The following is a 23,376-nucleotide window of genomic DNA, read 5'->3' as shown; positions in this document are numbered from 1 at the left end:
GGAGAGAAGGGTATGTCCATGCAGAGCAAGCCAGCTGTGGGGCGTTTCACTCTTGAGGGGCACCGACATTTGGAGTTTTCTTTGTGAGTGGAGCAGCTGTGAGTAGTGACTTCTGGGTGCTATTGAACTGCTTTTTTTATGATGGGGTAAAGATATTTGGCTAGTTTTGTAGTGCTGGGCATTTATAGGTATGTACTCATGTATAGAGAAAAATTAAGACACTGAATTGTTTTGATTTTCTAAAAGTTTGCTAGAAATAAGTGGTCTTGTTTTTCTCTGTGAGTTGTTCATATTTGTCTACCTAAAAGCAGAAGTCTGTCATTTTCCAAACACAAAATTCCCTAAATAAACCACAGGATAAGTAAGGCTTACAATGTGTCATATGTCTTCCATATCCCTGTCTCTCATTGAAAAAAAAATTTTAAGGGGGGAATTGATGAGGTCTATAAAATATGTCCCTTTATGTCTTTTTCTGTTGGCTTTAACTTATACTATTTTCAAAATTACAAAAAAAAAAAAAAAATAGCGTGGCCAAAAGGAAACACATTGTTTTAACATATCATTTTAAGAGTAGGGGAACTTCTTGAAAGGTTTTTAAATGGCATCTGTTGCTTGCCTAGAAAGGAGGACAGAGGCAGATATATGAGGAGAGTGCCGTTAGGGGTTGGCTAGGATAAAAATATATTCGTCGGCATTGGCTTGAGAGGATTTTCCTAGGGAAAGATAGCTTATATTTGCTGATCTTATGCTGGATGTCTTTGTTCTGAGTTCTGATGAGTAGAAATCTGAATGAGGTATTTATATGCAAAATTAAGATGGTGAATCTTCTTCCTTGGGGAAATGAGTGAAAGCATGATTGATTGTAAGGTGGGAAAAGCATGGGAAAGTCTCAGCAGCTAGGGCCTGGAGATGGGAGAGGAGTGGTAGCCCCTGGGGGGCCTGACAGGTTTTGCCTTGGTCCTGTGATCTCTGAACTACTTGTTGCACTGGTGAGTGCTCCCTGAACCCTTTGCTTGTTTGTTTCTCAAAATGGAAGTAGCTCTGTTACTTCTCTCATTACAAGAGCTCTTTGTAATAATAATAATAATAATAATAATATTAATCAAAGTTGAAGAATACAAAGAAATAAATAGAAATCATCAGCCGAGTGCAGTGGCTCATGCTTGTAATCCCAGCACTTTGGGAGGCTGAGGCAGTTGGATCACTTGAGGTCAGGAGTTTGAGACTAGCCTCGGCAACATGGCAAAACCCCAACTCTACAAAAAATACAAAAATTAGCTGGGTGTGGTGGCATGCACACCTGTAATCCCAGCTACTTGGGAGGCTGAGGTGGGAGGATCGCCTGAGCCCGGGAGGTTGAGGCTGCAGTGAGCTGAGATCGTGTCACTGCACTCCAGCCTGGGTGACAGAGTGAGAACCTGTCTCAAAAAAAAAAAAAAAAAAAAATATTACCCTCAATCCTATCATTCAGGAACAACCATAGTTAACATTTTATATGTATCCTTCCAGACTTTTTTTTTTTTTTGAGACACAGTCTCACCCTGTCGCCCAGGCTGGCTGGAGTGCAGTGACGTAATCTTGGCTCACTGCAACCTCCGCCTCCCAGGTTCAAGCGATTCTCCTGCCTCAGCCTCCTGAGTAGCTGGGACTATAGGCGCCCACCACCATGCCCGGCTAATTTTTGTATTTTTAGTAGGGACAGGGTTTCACCATGTTGGCCAGGCTGGTCTCGAACTCCTGACCTCAGATGATCCACCTACCTTGGCCTCCCAAAGTGCTGGGATTACAGGCATAAACCACTGCACCTGGCCTCTTCCAGACTTTTTTTTGAGCCTGAATATGTATGCAGTACACACATCACTCTTCATTAAATAATGAAGTCATATCAAATGTTGCCTGTTTTTAAAAACTTTCTATGAGACCCCTTTTTCTGTCAGGTAGCCTCATGATTTCCCTCGATTCTCCTGCCTCAGCCTCCTGAGTAGCTTGGACTACAGGCGCCCCCCACCATGCCTGGCTAATTTTTGTGTTTTTAGTAGGGACGGGGTTTCACCATGTTGGCCAGGCTAGTCTCGAACTCCTGACCTCAGTTGATCCATCCGCCTTGGCCTCCCAAAGTGCTGAGATTACAGGCATGAGCCACCACACCCAGCCTCTTCCAGACTTTTTTTTGAGCCTGAATATGCATGCAGTACACACATCACTCTTCATTAAATGATGAAGTTATATCAAATGTTGCCTGTTTTTAAAAACTTAATGTACTATGGGATCCCTTTTTCTGTCAGATAGCCTCATGATATCCCTAGGGTCTCTGTCCATTGTAGAGATGCAACACCATTTGTTGAAGCAATCTCCCAAGGATAACTATTTAAGTTGCTCCCCCATTTTTAACATTACAAACAACATTCTTGTAAATCCGTCATTGTTTCTTCCCTGATTATTTCCTTAGGCTGAATTTTTAAAAGAGGAATTTCTAGGTTAAAGGTCGACTTAATTCTGGCTAGTTTTGTTTTTAATGAAAATAATTCAAGTATATGGTAAAAAAAAAAAAAAAAAATCCCAACAGAACAAAAGTAAGACTTTCTGAATCCTATACACTTAACTTTACTTCCTGGTGGAAATCACCATAAAAGTTATATGCACTCTTGCAGATATGTGGAATTGGTTTTTTATTGTTGTAAAATATATATAACATCATAAATTTTACTGCCTTTGCCATTTTATGCTTTGCTTTGTTTTTTGAGACAGAGTCTCACTCTGTCGCCCAGGCTGGAGTGCAGTGGTGTGATCACAGCTCACTGTAGTCTTGACCTCCTGGGCTCAAGTGATCCTCCTGCCTCAGCCTCCCAAGTAGCTGGGAGTACAGACATGAGCCACCATGCCTAGCTGACTTTTTTTATTCCTTTTGTAGAGACAGGGTCTTACTATGTTGCCCCCAGACTGGTTTTGAACTCCTAGCCTCAAAGGATTCTCTCACCTCAGCCTCCCAAAGTACTGGGATTACAGGCATGAGCCACAGTGCCTAGCCACCTTAACCATTTTTAAGTGTGTAATTCAGTGATATTAAGTACATTCATATATTTGTGCAATCGTCATCACTATCCATCTCCAGAACTTTTTCATCTTGCAAAAATGAAACTCCATATCCATTACACAATAACCTCCCATGCCTCCTACCCCTGACCCCTGGCAGCTACCTTTCTACTTTCTGTCTCTATGAATTTGACTAGGTACTTCACATATGTGGAATCGTGGGGATATTTGTCCTTTTATGACTGACTTATTTCACTTAGCATGATGTCTTCAAAGTTCCTTCATATTGTGGCACATATCAGAATTTCTTTCGTTTTTAAGGCTGAGTATTATTTCATTCTATGGATATAATGCATTTTGTTTATCCATTCATCTGTTGATGGACATTTGGGTTTTTTCTATCTTTTGGCTATTGTGAATAATGCTACAATGTACATTAGCATACCAATACTTGTTTGAGTCCTTGCTTTCAATTTTTTAGATATATCTCCAGAAGTAGAATTGCTGGATCATAGGGGAACTCCGATTTAAATTTTTTGGGGAACTGCCCTACTGTTTTCTACAGTGGCTGCATTGTTTCACTCAGTGGAAGTCTCAGCATTGCATGAGAGTTCCAATTTCTCCATGTCCTCACTTGTTATTTTCTGTTTGCTTTTTTTTTTCTTCTTGTAGCCATCCTAATGGGTGTGAAGTGGTTTCTCATTGCAGTTAGAGTTGGTGTTCATGTTGCCTGTCACTAAGGGGGAAGGAAATTATTATTATTCTCATCTTGAAATGATGAGTTGGGAAACAGTCTTAGAATCACCATTAACTAGCTGATCAGTCATGTAATCTGAAGAGACTACAAATCGCTTAAAGGAAGAACACAGCCCCACTGTTCCCATAGCCCCAAAGAAAAACATGAGTGGAGTGCCCAGGTAGTTACTTGGTTTCAGAGGTTTAATGGTGACCAGGACTGCTGCTTTTCATGTTGCCCCATCCACTTACCTGAATCTATAGTCAAAGGTTTTTTGGAGAGTAGATTTAAAACAGTTATCTTGAAAAAAGATGAATTTATCTTTTGTGCAACTGTTATTAATAATTCTAAGTGATGGTATCTGATTCATCTTACGTAGTGGATAAAGCTAGTTTTGTGATTGATTTTTTTTTTCCTCTTCACCTTCTACTCTGGAATTCCTTAGGGGTAGAAAATGAAAGTCCTTTTTTTACAAATTATTTGCTGAATCATTTATTTAATGATTCATTTGGTAGCCTTTAGTGGAGTGTACTAAAGTCTAAGTATTTAATTGTGACCCTCTTTTGTTCTTTACTTGTATTAATAATTGTTTTCATAATATTTATATCCTGAAGTATGCAGATGCATTTGGTTCCTGAAATCCAGGGTTTTAAAAATTTGGCCATTAAAACTGTCATGTCTTTGCACGTAGCTGTCTTTTTCTCTCTGATATTCTCACTAGTTGTAAAATGATATTCTAGCCAACTGGATTTCAGTGGGATGGAATGAGTTTAATGCTATATAAAAACTGGCAACTTTAAAAGAAGCTATCCAGCTTACTTTGACTGCATGGTGGTGTGTCTTTTCTTACATTTAAAGAATTTAGATCACAGAGATCAGTCAGTCAGCAGCCTGTTTTCTACTTCTCTGTGGCATTGGAGGCCATTTAAAAGCTACAGGATGACAGCCTTATTCCCAGCTCAGGCTCTTAATGTTGGAGGCTAGATCCCAAATAAATGTATGGCCATAAATGCTCTAGAAACAAATGGAAACATCACAGTAAGCTATACTTACACCTCTAATAGATATTTTTCTCTCTCTCTAAACCCGGGCTATAAAATGAGCAATTCACAAAATAAAAGTGTGCTGGAACTGCCTCTGAAAAGCACTTCTTTATCAAAAGGCCATCCTCAAGCCATTTTACGAATGCCCTGTGACTCAGAAGTGTCACCTTAATTAAAGTTATCCTTGAACTCTTAGGAATCAAATAGGCATGGTTTGGTAAAGTAAAGGCAGAAAGTTGAGGTCTGTATCACTCAGAAGTTGTATTTCTGTTTCGTCATTTAAAATGAGGAAGGTAGAAATGATAAAGATGGATTTACTGCCTCATTTTCTTTTTCTTCTTTTACTTGCTAAGAATTTTCACCCACCAGTGACTTTAATATGTTTTGCTCCATTTGTTTTGGTAACATCTGCTCAGTCTGTTCTTTTTATTTTGAATTCTTAGTTGGGTTCTCATTTTCTCTCTCTATTAGAAGCAGCTTTTCTGGAACTTCTTGGGTAACTTTTCTAGGTTATTCACAAAGTCGATAACAAGAGGAGTAATGATGTAAAAAGTGTCAATATTTTTAGATCCTAGAGTCGTCCAAAACTGTCCTCTTGATGCAGTGCTTAGCATTGTCTAGTTACTACATTGGAAGAACAAGATGCCTTGTATATTTTACGTGTCTAATCATATATTCATTTTGCCTCAAACCCCGTTACTCCCTTTACATTCAGGCATTGTTAGAAGCAGAGAAAGTAGACGTACAATACTGTTGTTTTTTCAATTCAGAAGAGGCTAAAACATTATGAAGCTGGTAACTCTATGCCCACACATGGAAATAATCTGCCTGAGCAATACCTGTCACAATATCAATTTGCAATAGAGGTGAGCAGAATGTAATTCGTGGACAACCTTGCTGTACTTTCCAGTGAAGGGTTATAGGATCTCTGACATTTTGGTATAATTTTTGTATGCAGTGCCCAAAATTTCAAACAACTCTAGGTTTCTATGACCTTTAGTCATAGGTCATTTGGCAGGAGAAGAGAAAAGTGGTCTGGATAAGAGATGAAAAGGGGTCTTGAGAAAATTAATGAGAGGCTGAAAGAGATACAGCTGGGTCAGGGAGTGATCACTAAGTTTCCAAGTAATAATTCGTTCTATGGGGCCATAGAGCAGCAGTGTGTTTGTGTGTAGCCCAATCCTGACTTTTCCGTATCAGTTGAAGACTGGCAGTTGATCATCTTGGCATGAAATTGAGTGGCTAGAAAGAAGTAGGGGTATCCTAGGGGGTGATGATATAAGGCAGTGAAGATGGCTAAGAAATTAGAAATCAGGAGTGGTAGAGAAACAGTGGTCATTGCAGTAGAGAGAGACGAGTAAACGGAGTCCATGAGGAACTATATTATGTAGGATTTGACAGTTGACTGTTCTCTGGTGTCTCTGGTGACTGAGAAAGGGGCATCCCGTTGATTGATTGATTGAGAGAGGGTCTTGCTTTGTTGCCCAGGTTAGAGGGCAGTGACATGATCATGGCTCATTGCAGTCTCCTTGACCTCCCAGGCTTAAGCCATCTTCTGCCTCAGCCTCCTGTATAGCTGGGACTACAGGTGTGTGTGCACCACCATGCCCAGCTAATTTTTAAATTTTTTGCGGAATTGTCCAGGCTGGTCTTGAACTCCTGGTGTCAAGTGGTCCTCTTGCCTTGGCTTCCCAAAATGCTAGGATTACAGGCGTGAGCCACTGTGCCCAGCAGGGAGCCCCATTTAACTTGAAGCATGGTGATCAGATTGGAAATAATGGAGAAGTAGCCAATAATGAGAGTCGATAAACTCTTCATTGTCCTATGGGGGTGAGTATGTGGAAATCTTTTACTGAAAGTCCCTATAAATTTGGGTAGATAACCAACCGAAACCTATATGTCTGAACTAGATAAAATGTAATATCTCAGGATTAGGGAATGTGTTGTCAATTCCAACAGTACCGTTCCTGGTCTTTATCTTCCTTTGTCACCATGTTCAGTGAATCTGTATTGTGTTTTCTCTGTGCGGCGCCTATAGCAGGTCTTTGTGGAAGGCGCAAAGAAGAATTGCTGCTCTCCGGAACTTATAAGTGGAGAACGTTGAAATGAACATTCTCCATTGTAATAGAAAAGGACAAGGAATTTCTCAAGACCCGAAAAATGTATCAATTGGGATATTTTACTGTGCACATTTGTCTTCCCTACTCTTCCTAAAAAAACAAAATATCCCTCTTAAAAAATAACCACAAAAAGCACCATTTAAGAAGCACATGAAATTGGAAATCATTCTCAGTAAACTATCGCAAGAACAAAAAACCAAACACCGCATATTCTCACTCATAGGTGGGAACTGAACAATGAGAACACATGGACACAGGAAGGGGAACATCACACTCTGGGGACTGTTGTGGGGTGGGGGGAGGGGGGAGGGATAGCATTGGGAGATATACCTAATGCTAGATGACGAGTTAGTGGGTGCAGCGCACCAGCATGGCACATGTATACATATGTAACTAACCTGCACATTGTGCACATGTACCCTAAAACTTAAAGTATAATAATAAATAAATAAATAAATAAATAAAAAGCAGCACATGATTAAAATAGGTGATTTCATGTTTTGTTTTGTTTTGTTTTTTTAAATGAGGGTTTTCTTTTGCATTTTGTGTGGCTTGGTGCCTTTGTGTGTGTTACAGAGAAAGCAGAAAATAATGGGGAAATATTTTAGTACGGAAAGATGAAACATGCAAAATGAATAATGAAAGACTTACCATTTATTCAGATAATGAGGATTTAATTTGCCTAAAACTCAGGCATCTTAAAAGATAACTTACAACCTTAAGACTCCTGTTCCTCACAAGACTTGCTGTTATACTGAAGTTAAAATGAATGGAAGAATGAATGAATATGAATGACAGCCAAGTATAGACTTTATTGACCTTTTGCTTCACCAGACCAGAATTTACTCTACAAAAAGGTTCATCTTAACTACATTTACTGAATCTGTCCCCACCTCAAACTTGAATCCCATTTAAAAAAAAAAGTCAGTCCTGGTTTTTGAAGTCAGCAAAATCAAAGTATGTTCATGTTAAGTGGAGATGCTTGTCAAATAGCTGAGAAGTGAAAGTATCTGTGAAATCTGTATAATTTTAAAATTATGATATACTTAAGTAAATAGTTCTAAGAGTAATAGAGAAAAAAAATGGAACCTCAAAATTTGGGGAGCCTGGTTTTCATCACACTTTTTTTTCTCCCATTTGAGAAACTGTAATTACTTTGATTTGTGTTTCAAAAGAATTTTTACTCATGAAGAACTAGAAAACTGCTAGAAAACTGAACAATTAAGCTATGGATCCTCTGCAAATAGATCACAGCCTTTAAATCAATACTTCTTCAAATACTGGGAAATGAGGAACCTATAAGCATTATCCTTGAGCATATATGAGAAACGTTACAAAGTGAAGTTAACTCTCTTTTTCATTCCCTTTCAGATGTATGAATAAGGAATTCATGGGTTTAATTAGAAGAGCAGGAAACATGTTTTTGAGGTTGAAAACATTTGATACAATGTCTCAATACTTTATTTGGAACAGCATGAATTGGAAATTACTTTATGTCATCTACTTAGTCACTGAAGATATTAACTGTGAAAAACTATAAGTAAAGGGTGATGATAAATGGCAGGGAATGTTCTATATGGGTGGTATCTTTCGAATTACCGTCGTGACTCATTTTACATCTGATGTTCTTAACATCCTTACTAATAACTTGGAAAAGGAAATATAATGACACACAAACGAAAGCTGCATGTGATTTCTAGTTGGGAGATGTTGCAAACCAAATCAGACCTTATGGAAAGACATCAATAATGTGGAGGGGTAGAACATCATTTTTCGCTACCTCAGTGTGTGCTGTTTTCTTAGAACTTTATTTTTTCTGGCCAGGCGCAGTGGCTCACACCTGTAATCCCAGCACTTTGGGAGGCCGAGGCAGGTCGATTGCCTGAGGTCAGGAGTTCAAGACCAGCCTGGCCAACATGGTGAAACCCTGTCTCTACTAAAAATACAAAAATTAGCTGGGCGTGTTGGCACACGCCTATAATCCCAGCTACTCAGGAGGCTGAGGCAGGAGAATCGTTTGAACCCGGGAGGCGGAGGTTGCAGTGAGCCAAGACTGCGCCACTGCACTCCAGCCTGGGCAACAGAGCGAAACTCCATCTCAAAAAACAAAAAAACAAAAAAACAAAACAAAACAAAAAACAAAAAAACCCTTATTTTTTCTGATTTTAAAACTAATAACTAGTTTGTAGAAACATTAAAAGTAAAAAAAAAAAAAAGTAAAACGCTAAAAAGAACTGATAATTTAATCACCCTGGGGCAATCACGTTAACTTTTTAAAATATTTACTTTCAGTCCTTTTGCCATACATTTTTAACTGGTTGAGATCATACCACACACATAACTTTTTCCACACGCATAACTTTGTATCTTTTCCACTTAGCATTATATAAAATTTCCCATGCCATTACAAACTTTTTGTAAACATCTCTTTGAAAGGCTGTGTGTAATGCTCGGTTTTAAGGCTCTAGATACACAGAGGACCAGATCTGGGAGAACTGGAATTTGGTGGTTGTGTGGCTTCCCATCAATATTATGTTTAAATCTACCATGTTATAGCTGAGAATGTAACATTTTCTTTACAACATAAACATAAAAATACCGTGGGAAAGCAGTTTGGGCTTGTGGGCTGTATTCTGCAAAGGCTTGTTGAATTAATGTACTCCCTATAGGATCTGAACAGGATTCCCATTCTCCCTTCCTTACTAATCTTGAAAGAAGCCTTTAAGAGAAGCCTTTGGCAGGAGGCCTGGCCAATTCCAGGTAAAGGACTATGAATTCAACTTTCATGTCTAAGATTCTGGCAGCTATTTCCACTAGTGGCTTTAGAAATCTGTACTACATGAGTCGATGGTCTCATCTGGCCCCTGTTTCTTAACTGCATCGGGAGGAGTGTCTGACCTGGCAATTTAGGATTTCTTCATCCCTTATTGAATGGATGCCAAGCTTTGTAAAAGATGGCTTGGGGTAATTTTCTATGGTGGTGTGTTTGCTCCTGATTATCAAAAGTTTCAATAAAAGGCTTTCTGTTCTCTGACAACAGCCCATTTTTCCCAGACACATGCCTTGTTGTTTTTCCATCATTGACAGTAGACAAGTTTGGATGCAGCCAGAAGCGGTTGGCATGGACCCGCACTTGAGGGGCTCCTGGGATGGTCTTCCAGCCACTCACTGTAGGCACCATCTTAACTGATGCCTTCTTGACCTGAAAGCTCTTTGTTCCATTAGCTTTTTCCTCCTTGGCAATGACTTCTATGGTGATGGCTGTTGCTTTCCTTCTCTTTCCATTTTTCAGCTATCGCTTTCCTCCCAGCATGTCTGTGCTGTGTAATTCTCTTGTAAAAGTTGCTTCTTGCTCATAAGTCCCCAAGCGGAGGAATGGAGCAGTTAACCTGCTGTTTCAAAAAGTTGTAATCAAAAACATCATTCTCTGTAACTAGAATTCATAAAGAAGCATTACGAAGATTGAGTTTTTAATTCAGTAAAATTCAATAACAGTAATAATAGCTAAGCACTTTACCTACCTAGAAAACCTATGAGATGTATATTGTTATGTCCATTTCAGAAGTGAAAACGGAGGCACAGAGAGGTTAAGTAGCTTCCACAAGATTGCATAACTGTAAGTCTTCTTAATACTAATTCAGTCTTAACACTAGGTGCTGAAAGTGGCATGGGTTTATTCATTCCATTGTTAGATCCCTAGTGCCTAGATAATTCATTGCACTCAGGCCTTTCTCCATAAATCTAAATATTTTGTGATAGATGTTGAGTTTCCTGTTGACTGAAGTAAATTAAGAATATTTAGCATCTCCTGTGCAAGGCACATGGGCAGATACAAAGATTACCAGAACCCAGTCCTCCTCCTCCAGCATTTATAGTCCAGTTGATTCAACAGACACATAGAGAAGCAGCCATAAATATAAGACAGAGGACAGTGAATGCTGTTTTAGAGATTCAAAGTGAGTTCAGTAGGAACATGGGGGAGGTGAGAGAGAATTCCAACAGTTGACATCTAGGATATTTTCATGAAAGGCATACAATATGGGTTTACCCCTCATTGTTGAATATGTCTTACTAAGTGGTAACTGGAGCGTCCTGAGCTTAATTTAATCTCTTTTGGGATCTCCATTTGTGAAGCACCTTTGAATCATCTTTCTAAATGTTTTGCTATACATCTAGAAGACGTATCAAATGCGGACCTTGGCTGGGTGCAGCGGCTCATGCCTGTAATCCCAGCACTTTAGGAGGCTGAGGTGGGAAGGTCTCTTGTTTAAGCCCAGGAGTTGGAGACCAGCCTGGGCAACATAGTGAGACCCTGTCTCTAGAAAAAAAATTAAAAATTAGCTGGGCATGTGACCGGGCACAGTGGCTCATGCCTGTAATCCTAGCACTTTGGGAGACCGAGGCGGGCGGATCACCTGAGGTCAGGAGTTGGAGACCAGCCTGACCAACATGGTGAAACCCTGTCTCTACTAAAAATACAGAAATCAGCCAGGCGTGGTGGCAGGCACCTGTATTCCCAGCTACTCAGGAGGCTGTGACAGGAGAATCACCTGAACCCGGGAGGCAGAGGTTGCAGTGAGCTGAGATTGTGCCATTGCACTCCAGCCTGGGCGATGAGAGTGAAACTCCGTCTCAAAAAAAAAAAAAAAAAAAAAATAGCTGGGCATGATGGTGTGTATCTGTAGTCTCAGCTACTTGAGAGGCTCGCTTGAGCCCAGGAGATCGAGGCTGCGGTGAGCTATGATGGCACCACTGCACTCCAGCCTGGGTGACAGAGCAAGACCCTGTCTCTTAAAAAAAAAAAAAAAAGTGTACCTTACCTCTGGCTGTATTTAGGAAGCTCCTTTTTTTGAATAAGTATGTGGCTTGAACTCATTATTTCTAATAAAAACAAAATATAAACATGATATCATTGGCCGGGCGTGGTGGCTCATGCCTGTAATCCCAGCACTTTAGGAGGCCGAGGTGGGTGGATCACGAGGTCAGGAGTTCGAGAGCAGCCTGACCAATATGGTGAAACCCCATCTCTACTAAAAATACAAAAATTAGCCGGGAGTGGTGGTGGATGCCTGCAGCTACTCGGGAGGCTGAGGTAGGGGAATCACTGGAACCCAGGAGGCAGAGGTTGCAGTGAGCTGAGATCGCGCCACTGCACTCCAGCCCGGGTGACAATGCCAGACTCCATCTCAAAAAAAAAAAAAAAGGAAAAAAAGATATCATTGAGCCTTCTTAAGTAACTTGATGTAATATTCTCTGCCTTTTTTCTGTAAAATAGAGGAGCCCAGATGATGGGGAAAAAAAGGGAATAAATGTTATTCTTTGGGAATCTGTGGAGCAGATGATGAAAATAAAGAATGCGTCCTAAGATTTTAAAGTCAGAGCTATTTAGTGTTAGCGAGATTTAGAGGTAGTCTTTATGGAAGCAGTAGGTTATCTTTCAGAGCCGTAGAAGGAGTGTTTCAGATAAGACCGAGGTGAATGAACATAACAGGCATCCCTGAGATGGAAAGCTTCTGGAAAAAGATGGGTTTGTTCTCTGACTCACCTCATTAGATACTGACTACACCCCTGATTATTTTGTGGTTGACTATTAAGTATCAGGATATCACAGCCTCATGAGCAACTTTTTTCCCCCCATTCTAATCGACATTCCTAGCCAGAGAGAGGCTTACAGGAAAAGAAGAATATGTGGTAAAATATACATAACATAAGCAGCTTAGCCATTTTTAAGTGTGTAGTTCAGTGGCATTAAGGACATTCACACTGCTGTGCAACCATCACCACCATCCATCTCCAGAACTTTTTTTATCTTGCAAAATTGAAACTCTATACCCATTGAGCTACCCGCCCCTGCCCCCAGCCCCTGGCAACCACCAATCTACTTTCTGCCTCTAATTTTGACTATATGTACCTTATATAAGTGAAATCATACAGTATTTGTCTTTTTTGTAAGTGGCTTATTTTTACTTTAATGTCTTCTAGGTTCATCCATGTTGCAGCATGTGTCAGAATTTCCTTTATTATTATTATTAGTAGTATTATTATTATTTTAGATGGAGTCTCGCTCTGTTGCCAGGCTGGAGTGCAGTGGTGTGATCTCGACTCACTGCAACCTCCGCCTCCCGGGTTCAAGCGATTCTCCTGCCTCAGCCTCCCACGTAGATGGGATTACAGATGCATGCCACCATGCCCAGCTAAGTTTTGTATTTTTAGTAGAGACAGGGTTTCACTATGTTGGCCAGGATGGTCTCGATCTCTTGACCTCATGATCCACCCACCTCGGCCTCCCAAAGTGCTGGGATTACAGGCGTGAGCCACCATGCCCGGCCAATTTCCTTCCTTTTTAAGGCTGAATAATATCCGATTGTATGCCCTAAGTCTTTTTTTTTTTTTTTTTTTCGAGGCAGGATCTTGCTCTGTCACCCAGGCTGGAGTGCAGTGGCATGATCGGGGCTCACTGCAACCTCAACTTCCTGGCTCAAGCGATCTTCCCACCTCAGCCCTCCAAGTAGCTGGGACTACAGGTGTGCACCACCACATCCAGCTAAATTTTTTGGAATTTTTTAGTAGAGACAAGGTCTTACTGTGTTGCCCAGGCTGGACTCCAACTCCTGAGCTTAAGCAATCCTCCTGCCTCAGCCTCCCAAAGTGCTGGGATTACAGGCATAATAAGCCTTTTAAGTAGCAGTTTTTTGGTTGAAAACAAAAGAACAAAACACTGTTGCAAGCATTTACCTCTTTTCTGATTGAAACTATTTTGTTTCCCTTCTCTACTCTGAAAGACAGAAAAGCTCTGGAAATTTCTGCTGGGGAAAGAAATTTCCCATTTTTGTCTTCAGCTCAAGACGTTTTTGGAGACATTTGACTAAAGTGTTTACTTTAAATTTGTCAGATTAGAAAGATGCTTTTTCATATGTGTCAGGAGTTTCTCACATGTCTGTGTTTTTAAAAATGTTTTAGTTTTCAAATGGTAGATTGATTGGTGTTTTAACAGGAAGCTAACTGTTCAAAATGATTACAGGCCCATTATTTTTCCACTAAACGTTTCGGCACTAGCATCAGAGCACTGAGAGACACCTGCGCTGTGATGTTTCCCATTAGGGTATATTCTCCACGATGTCTCCTTGAGCCACCATATCTGTCTCTCTGACTCTCTAAATCGGAGTCTGAACTTAGTATTGTTGTTTGCACTTGATTGACACCTAGCAACTATGTGGCATGCATATATGTGGACTTAAGGGCATAATAGAATTGGAAATTTTTCCATCATAGTCAAACCAATTCACAATCACTGATTTATCCCTGTAGTGACTGTAAACTATGAACTGCCTTTAGATAGGCAGTCTAAGTATCTCTCAAACCTTAATTTCATCTTTAATTTTACTGCCTTAGGTGGATTATTGTGTCAACTTCCCCATTGTCTTCTTGGCTTTTGCATGTCCTTGCTTTTCTTCTTCATTCCTCCCAATACCACCAGATCATCTGTCTTAAATTCACAAATTTGATTGGGCCATGCCTCTACTTATTTTTCATCACCACTGGTTGCTTTTAAGACAAAGCAAAAGCGAAAACTGTAACATTGGCCCTAACTTACCTTGCTGGCCTTTTGAGCCCGAGCAGCTCTCCAGTCACCTCCCTTCAACTCCCACTGTGAATCCCTGCCACCCTCGATCTTGTGCTGGGAAGTCCCCATTCCCTGCACACATACCTGCCTTGCCTCCTGCTTTTCTTCAGCTAGAATACCCTTTCCACCAGTCTCTACTTGGCAAAATTTTACCCATCCTTTAGAATTTAATGCAAGTTGCATCATTGCTGTGAGGCATATTTTCCCATGAAGATTTGTTAATAGCTCTTTGTTTTCTTGTTCTATAGGTGCCTTTATCGTAGTGCTTATCCCTTTGTATTATGATGCTCTGTTAATGATTCTGTCTCTGCTGCTATATTCTCTTTTTAATTTTAGGGTCAGAGGGTACATGTGCAGGTTTGTTACATGCGTATATTGCATAATGCTGGAGTTTGGGCTTCTATCGAACCCATCGCCCAAATAGTGAACATAGTACCCAATAGATAGTTTTTCAATCCTTGCCCCCCTCCCTTCCTCCCCACTTTTGGAGTCCCAAGTGTCTGTTGTTTCCATTTTTATGTCCATCTGCACCCACTGTTTAGTTCCTCTAATAAATAAGAACATGTAGTGTTTGGTTTTCTGTTTCCATGTTAATTTGCTTAGGATCATGGCCTCCAGCTGCATCCATGTTGCTGCAAAGGACATGATTTCATTCTTTTTTATGGCTGTGTAGTATCTCATGATCTATGTGCACCTCCTTTCTTTATCCAATCCACTGTTGATAAGCACTTAGGGTAATTCCATGACTTTGCTATTGTGAATAGTGCTTCTGCTGCCAAATTTTGAACCTTTTAAAGATCTAGGACTCTGCCCATCTCACCTTTGTAGATACAGCATCTGGCTTAGATTGAGGCTCATGGTAGTTCTAGAAAAGAATGCTGAATGAATGAATGAATGAATGAATGAATGAATAAATAAGGAATGAGTGAATTAAGGTAATTGAATCCAACCTTCATTTTAGAGGTATAAAGAAAAACTGAAGAAAATATGGCTTTGACCTCAGGTATCTCTTACACATAGAAATGTCATGAGCAAGCGTGGGATACATGTCAGTCTGTGTGTCCCACACATTCCTGAAAGCTGCTACTTTTAGCCAAGTGGACCTTAGTTGACTCTTAAAGGTGAGATGGGATTCAAATATATTGGGGGAGGAGGTGCCATCTCCAGGTAAAGGCCTGGATTATGTCATGATTGAATACGTAAAATATTTTGGATCTGAAAAGATCTTTGTATGCTAGTTGAATTCATACAGCTGCTTTATGGGAAAATTAAGATTTAGTCCACATGTGTACAGCATGTTTCATGATAAAGCACTGGACAAATAAAACCCAACTGGCCCCATGATACTCATTCTAGCCATATCATCTTTCTCTCTCCCTTACCCACCATCTTAAACTTTCAAAATATATCTAAAAGGAAGACATTGTTAATCAAAAGATAAAAAACTAATCCTCTAGTAGGAGGAATGTTTATGATTTCCTTTTATCTGTCATAACAACATAAAATAGCATTTTAAACATTTTAAAGCATGATGGCGAATTATGTTTTGCCAATGTGGTATATGAAATGGAAATTTACTCTGGCTCGTTCATCCTCTGTGAATAAGATGATCCTACAACAAAATAGCATGCAGGCTCCTCTCTTGGGAACAGTGGGGGTAAAATATAAACAGTATTTTCATATACTGTCAGACGTTTAGAGGGCTGCCTTCCATGGTTTTAATATTGTCTGACTGTACCTCCTCCACTTCATTTAGCACATAAGTAGGTTTTGATCCCATCTTCAACACTGCATTTCCCCATCATGAGAAGGCCCTACTAAATCTTAGAAAGTCATTTTGCTTCAATGAAGAGACAGTCTCACCCCTCCTGTTACTGTCATATGGTTCTTTCCAGTTTTTTAGAACATGGTCTCTAGAGGTGTTCAAAAAGCAAGCAAATGAAGCAAATGATCAGATTTTGGCAGAAGTTAAACTACATGATAAATGATAGAATTTGGCTCAAATTCTACTGGTGTACACACATACACACGTCCCTCTGTGTGTGTATGTCTAATATACAAATATAAAACAGACTTCATCTGTATATGTTCAGTAGAATGATAGATACTAAAATTTTTATTGGACAGATTGAAAGAGTAAACCCTAAAAGACAGACAAATATTGAAGAATCTAAGATGGGACCAGGTGTTTTGTATTCAGAGAAAGTTTCCCATTAGTCTTGAGAGCTGAAGAGAAAGATAGCTGTTAGGAGACATGGCAAGTTGCAGCAGCAATCAGAAGTAAACCCTGGAGTTTCTTCTGAACTTTGGGAATTTATATGAACAGCTATTAAGAAGCAGTGTGTGTGTGTGTGTGTGTATTTAGACATATATATATGTGTGTATATATATATATTTAGACGTAGTCTTACTCTGTCACCCAGGCTGGAGTGCAGTGGTGCAATCTTGGCTCACCGCAACCTCCGCCTCCCCGGTTGAAGTGATTCTCCTGCCTCAGCCTCCCGAGTAGCTCGGATTACAGGTGCACACCACCACGCCCAGCTAATTTTTGTATTTTTAGTAGAGACGGGGTTTCACCATGTTGGTCAGGCCAGTCTTGACCTCCTGACCTCGTGATCCGCCTGCCTCGGCCTCCCAAAGTGCTAGGATTACAGGCGTAAGCCACCGTGCCTGGCCAAGAAGCATTATATATTCTGAGTGCATTGGTGTAGGGGTGTGTAAGAGATGATGGCAGAAGATGAGTAAAAATTGAGTCTTGTGGGAGATCAAATGAAGAAGATGGAATCTGGGGATAGGATCTTTGTCTATAAAATTATTGAAAAGGCTGGTGCAGTGGCTCATGCCTGTAATCCCAGCACTTTGGGAGGCCAAGGCAGGAGGATTGCTTGAGCCCAGGAATTTGAGACCAGCTTGGGCAACATAGTGACTTTGTCTCTACTGAAAAATAAAATTAGCCAGGCATGGTGGTACACACCTGTGGTCCCAGCCACTTAGGAGGCTGAGGTGGGAGGATCGCTTGAGTCCAAGAGTCCAAGGCTACTATAGTGAGCAGTGATTGTGCCACTGCACTCCAGCCTGAATCAGAGCAAGACCCTGCCTCAAAAACAAAAACAAAAACAAATTATTGAAATAGTCCCCATGATGGTAACAAGGCTCTAGACTGGCATCAAAGAGGAAGGAGATAAATCTGAAAGCACAGCCTTGGTGATGGGTTGGATATGAGAAGGTGCAGTAAGAGATGAATTTCAAGTCATGAGCCTAGGAGACAGGATAGGCAAGAGAATTTAGGAAGAGTAGGTGATGATGTTCACTCAGCTATTCCATAGACTACTCATTCTTGTGATGTGTTCATGGGTGTCACAAGAAGTAGGAATTCTGTAGTCAGATAAGTTTGGAATATAGTGAGATAAAGTTAAGGATAAAGTTAAACAGTAACTGAAGGACTTTTCATAGCCTTCAATATGCTATGATGAATTGATTAGACTGAGTATTCAGTCTTTGCCAAATTTATCAGATTATGGGGTTAAGTGTTTTGGAGATTGTGTCGGGGAGGGAGGGTACACTTTGGAAAATGATTTCAGAACAAGAGAATGCGGCATGTGTGTGTGTGTACGCATACCTGGGTGATAATCACCCATCAAAGTGAGAGTCTTTTGATCATAATAGATATGGAACTTGAGAGAATGTGAGAGAGCAGGCTAATATGAGGAGTATTTGGAAGTCAGTCAGAGAGATGTTCACCGGAAACATAGCTGAGATTAGGTTCTTCTCTATAGCAACCGATAATTTATTAATAGGAGGACAGGTGATGTGTGTTGGGGGTTGAGGTGGGGTGGACAAGAGGAAGCAAGGCAAGGGCAACCGAGGCCCAGGAAGACATCCCAGACAAATGTGCTGTCACCAGTAACCAGGCTGGAGAGAGCTGGTACATGGCAGTGATTGAAACAGTAGGGCTCTAATCTAAGAGGCATAGAGGCTCTCTGGTTTGTCAGGGAGGACATCTCCTCTCTTTCTGCCTGTTGTGGTAGGTGCTAATGCTAGGGCAAGGGGTGAGTGGATGGTATCCCACTACTCCCTACTCCACTCAACAAACACTTCACCGACCTCTCATTTTGTAAGGATAAGAGAATAAGGAGCATTTAGGTCCTACTCTCGAGGTGGGCACTATTTCTGAAGGAAAAGGGCAAGAAAGGTAGTTAAACTGCTAACTGTGACATACTTGATGGATTGACTGACTGACTGACTGACTGTAGAGATGAGGTCTTGCTATGTTGCCCATGCTGGTCTCGAACTTCCTGCCTCAAGTGATCCTCTCACCTCAGCTTCCCAAAGTGTTGGGATTACAGGTGTGAGCCAATGCCCCCAACAAGTGTGATATACTTGACAACTGCTTCTACAGCAGCTATGAATCTGACAAGGTCTTTAACTGTGGGCAAAGAGGTTTAATATATTTGAATTCTCTAACTTTTTGAGGCAACCAAGGAAATAAACATCATATGAATAACTCTAAGTCTTAAGCCCAATTTCATAATCAGAAAATTACTTTTTAAATTTTATTTTTCCTTATAACCAAGTTTAAAAATAGACTGGGAAGCACACCCCTTTGGAGAAGTTGGAATTGGCATAACAGTATGTGAGTTGTTACAAAGGTAAACCCTGGCCCTGGAATGGAACTACAAGTGTAGTTTTTTTTCTTTTACTGGACCATACGCTTTATTTTTAGAATTTTGGGTTGTATTTTACTCTGGCATATCTTCTATTGATATCAAATAGTTTAAGCTGGGCCCACCAAATGTAGATGAGATGACAGTTTCTAATGTAAATTTCTTAGGGAGCAGAAAAGCTTCCGGGGAAGCACACAAGGCACCCCATTGTAAGGACACTCCTTTGTGCTAGTTCTTTTCTGGCTCTGACTTGAGCTGGCTCACAGGGCTTCTGCTCTGCGCCTACCACTCCTCACTGAGAGCCAAGAAGACTTTTCATAATGCCATCTGTCATAGGTGTTCATGAAGGGGACATGTAAAAATAAATATAAAAAGTTTACAGTGAATTTTAATAGCCGTTTAGGGATCTTTCTGAATTATGGTAAATAAAAACTGAAAAGTTACAGATATGGTCATATATAGATAACTGTTTTGACCCTCCTCCTGTCACTGTGTCCTGTAGCTCTCTGTATCCCATACATGAGCAGGATTCAGGATAACTGTGTGGAATGGTTGGGCACCCCTCAGCACACCATTCTGGAGAACCAACCCCACAACTGCAGTTTCAGTGTTTGCTTTGATGTTCACCATCCTCCTGCCTTTTTTCCCCACTTTCCTGCCCCACACTGAATGGGCACTTAATAAATCTGTACTGAACAGAAAGGGAAGGAGTACTCTCAGATACCAGTGTTGTAAAAGGAATGCCATCAAAGAGTCATCTTTATCTTGTGTCTTACCAGCTGTTTGAAAAGTGATCTCTTGTGTTTGACTTTGTGTGAGTGATATGGTCTGGCTCTGTGTCCCCACCCAAATCTCATCTTGAATTGTAATCTCAATTATAATCCCCACGTGTTGGGGGAGGGACCTTGTGGGAGGTGATTAGATTACGGGGGCGGTCCCCCCATGCTGTTCTCGTGATAGTGAGTGAGTTCTCACAAGATCTGATGGTTTTATTAGGGGCTTTTTCCCACATCACTCATTCTTCTCTTTCCTGCGGCCATGTGAAGAAGGACGTATTTGCTTCCCTTTCTGCCATGATTGTAAGTTTGCTGAGGCCTCCCCAGCCATGCTGAACTGTGAGTCAATTAAACTTCTTTCCTTTATTAATTACCCAGTCTCAGGTATAACTTTACTAGCAGCGTGAGAAAGGACTAATAAGGTGAGTATTTGAGTACTATCTATGGATAGCTTCTCAGACCACCATCTTCTTCTTATAATAGCTGCCAGAAAGCCAGGCCTCTGGACAGGGGAGCTTCATCAGCTGCTAGAATGCAGGGAGCTCTCTCTCTCTCTCCTCCTACTACCCATTGAACCTGGCTGCCTTTGTGATACGAGAGTTGTATGTGGTATTCTTGGAGAGGGGATTTTCAGAGATTTTCTTCCCCTTAGCATTGTCCTATAATTGGAAGCTTGGAGTTTGCATGTGAATTGGAATAAAGTAGGAGAAGGAATTTTATACTCTTGATTTGAGCAGGATCTTGGTCTCACGTTCTGCAGTCACAAAGAAACAAATACATTAGTCATTTGGGAACTAGATTCCCCTGGACTCCAATCCAGCGATTGCCTTTCCTGTAAGCATTAGTTTCTTCATTTTGGCAGAGAAAAGACAAAAAATTAGTTGCTCCACTAACTGAAATCATATGGTGGTTATCTGTCTTGATGCTGTACCACTGGATCTTGTAGCGGTAGGAGTACATATGATACTCCCACTGCACACGAAAATCCTGAAACGTTTATTTAGTGCTTTTGGCAAGACAGCAAATGGGAGAGGTAGTTACGTTATTAAATGTTCAAAGGAATGAACTTTATGAGTTATTGATTTTTAAAAGTCAGGTTTTAAATGGAGATAGGTATGTGGCAAGAAAGACAAAAGTTGACAGCAGCCTGGTAATTACCACGTGTAGAAGTAGATCCATAGCGATACAGATACAGCGCTATCCATCCAACCATATGCACATCCTTTCCCAGACCAAGCAGATCTGACTAATGTGGGTGTGTGTACTGGAAGGTTTTCAGCTGCCTCACAGAAGGAAGAGGAAATAATGGGCCAAGTTAGGGAGAAGAACCTGAGAGTCTGTTCTATAAAGTCATATGGCAAAATGGGTCTGTTTCCAGATCCCTTGGGAGGTGAATGGGCTGTGTCCTGAGCATGTCAACACAGCCCCTTAGTGCATGGCTGGTGTTTGTCGTGGATAAGCCACCTTCCTTAAGGCACTCAGGGGAGCAAGAACACTGGAGGAAGCCAAAGGGGAGATCCTGTATCCTCTTCCCCAGCCACTGCCAGCCTAACATCCCTCTTTGTTGCCTTCTAGGTGGAGGAGAGATGTATGGATGCGATTCCTGATTATTCTGTCCACTTAGCCCTGCAGTGTAGCTGACCTTCAGTTATCCATGAGATATCTGTGTACTGGAGCTAGACATTGCGTTCATGAGGCATGCCCTTTGAAATTTGGGATTCTATTCATTTTAAGCCCAATTGGCCAAATATGTTTTCAGAGGTAGAGGGAAGCTGGAAGGCTGATGGGAAAGCAATAATTCACCACCCTTTTTCTTTGCTCCTGTATATAGGGAAGGGCAGGGGCTAGAGGTTCTCAACTAGGAATCTTTGGAAAGCTGTGTGGTGTTCAGGGTACATGCAATGACTGGGGGGCACTATAGACTTTGAGTGGGTCTATATTGCTAAATGTCCTTTAATGTGTGAGCCAGTCTTCTACAATGAAGAAACACCTCACCTAAAATGCCAGTAAAAGGTAACACTGAGAAGGAGAAACAGGGTTTGGGCCTCTATGAAGGCTCATACAGTCATGAGAGTCTGCCTGCTTAGCCTTCTGGGCAGTCTGAGCCCAGAGAGGCTAGATACAACCTTCCAGTTTTGGTTCAAAGCCACCTTTCTTTCTTCCTTCCCTCCCTCCTTCTCTCCCTCCTTCCCTCCCTCCTTTCTTCCTTCCCTCCTTCCTTCCTTCATCTTTCTAACTTTCTTCCTTCCCTCCTCCCTCCTGCCCTCCTTCCCTCCCTCCTTCCTTCCGTCCTTCTCTTTTCTTCTCCCCTTCCTTCCTTCTCTCCTTCTCCTTCCTTCCCTCCTTCTCCTTCTTTCCTTCCCTCTTTCTCTTTCCTTCTGTCCTCCTCCTTCCTTCCACCTACCCATCCCTTCACTGGCCAACTATCCTCCCCCATGTTTCCCTCAGCAATGTTGTCATATTGTCTGATCTACTGTACTCAAGTTCCTCTCTGAACTGAGTCATTTAGTAGCAATGACAAGTTCTTAGGCCAGTGAGAATAGAGAAGGCAGATGCATTTGATGGGAAAGGAGAGAGAGAAGAGAGGGAGAAGAGTTAAAAAGATGTTTTATAATTTATCTAGGTATGAGAATAGGCCCCTGAGTTTTTAATCCAAGAAAAGGCATTTGATTAATACTAATGGACTCCCTCCCACATCTAGGTCAGTGGTTCTCAAATGTGAGTGTGCATCAGAATCCCACGGAGGGTGTGTTCCTAGAGACTGCTGGGAACCATCCCCAGAGTTTCTGATTGAGAAAGCCTGGGGTGGGGCCTGGGAATTTGCTTTACTAACAAGTTCTCAGGTGCTGCTGGTGCAGGGACCACACTGCTCTAGGTCTGGGTCCTAGAGACAAGAGAAACAATAAGCCAAGTCTCATCTCCGGAGCACTGGCAGGAACAGGCTGAGATGGGGAGAAACTTTGCCTTATTCTAGACTTTTAACTATGGCCCATGAAGGAGAAGGGAAGATTTAAGGCCAGCACTTCCCAGAAGATGAGGATAATACCAGCTTCACCATCACCCCTGTCGCTGGGATCCATGCAGAGGCCAGTGTGCTGTGTTTTCTGAAATAGGAAGGAAACAAACCACAGTGAGCCTTACTTTTTTGTGTCCTTCTGTACTAAAGTAAGTGCATTGAATTGGTGGCCTTGCTTGATGTCTGGTAGCTTGGAAGTTTTGGTAAGCCAGGATATCAAAGATAATGGGAAATACTTTCTTTTGTTACTAAAGAAGGGGAAGTTGTAAAAATGTGCAACCTGTTGAAGGTCTCTCTAAACCTGTTGGTTTAATGCCCAAACCATTACATGTGTCCTTTTTTTTTTTTTCAGGGAAGCAAACAA

General features: G+C 41.1%; 1 protein-coding gene across 7 annotated transcripts in view; it reads left to right on the top strand.

The window, feature by feature from the left end:
- The window catches only part of SH3KBP1 (SH3 domain containing kinase binding protein 1), a 356,010-nt gene that overhangs the window by 216,636 nt on the left and 115,998 nt on the right, over window positions 1–23,376 (top strand). The window lies entirely within an intron of this gene.

This window comes from Pongo abelii, chromosome X (genome assembly GCF_028885655.2).
Source record: "Pongo abelii isolate AG06213 chromosome X, NHGRI_mPonAbe1-v2.0_pri, whole genome shotgun sequence".
NCBI classification, from domain to species: domain Eukaryota; kingdom Metazoa; phylum Chordata; class Mammalia; order Primates; family Hominidae; genus Pongo; species Pongo abelii.
Note: the sequence above shows the minus strand (reverse complement) of the source record. Positions and strands in the feature narration are given on the sequence as shown.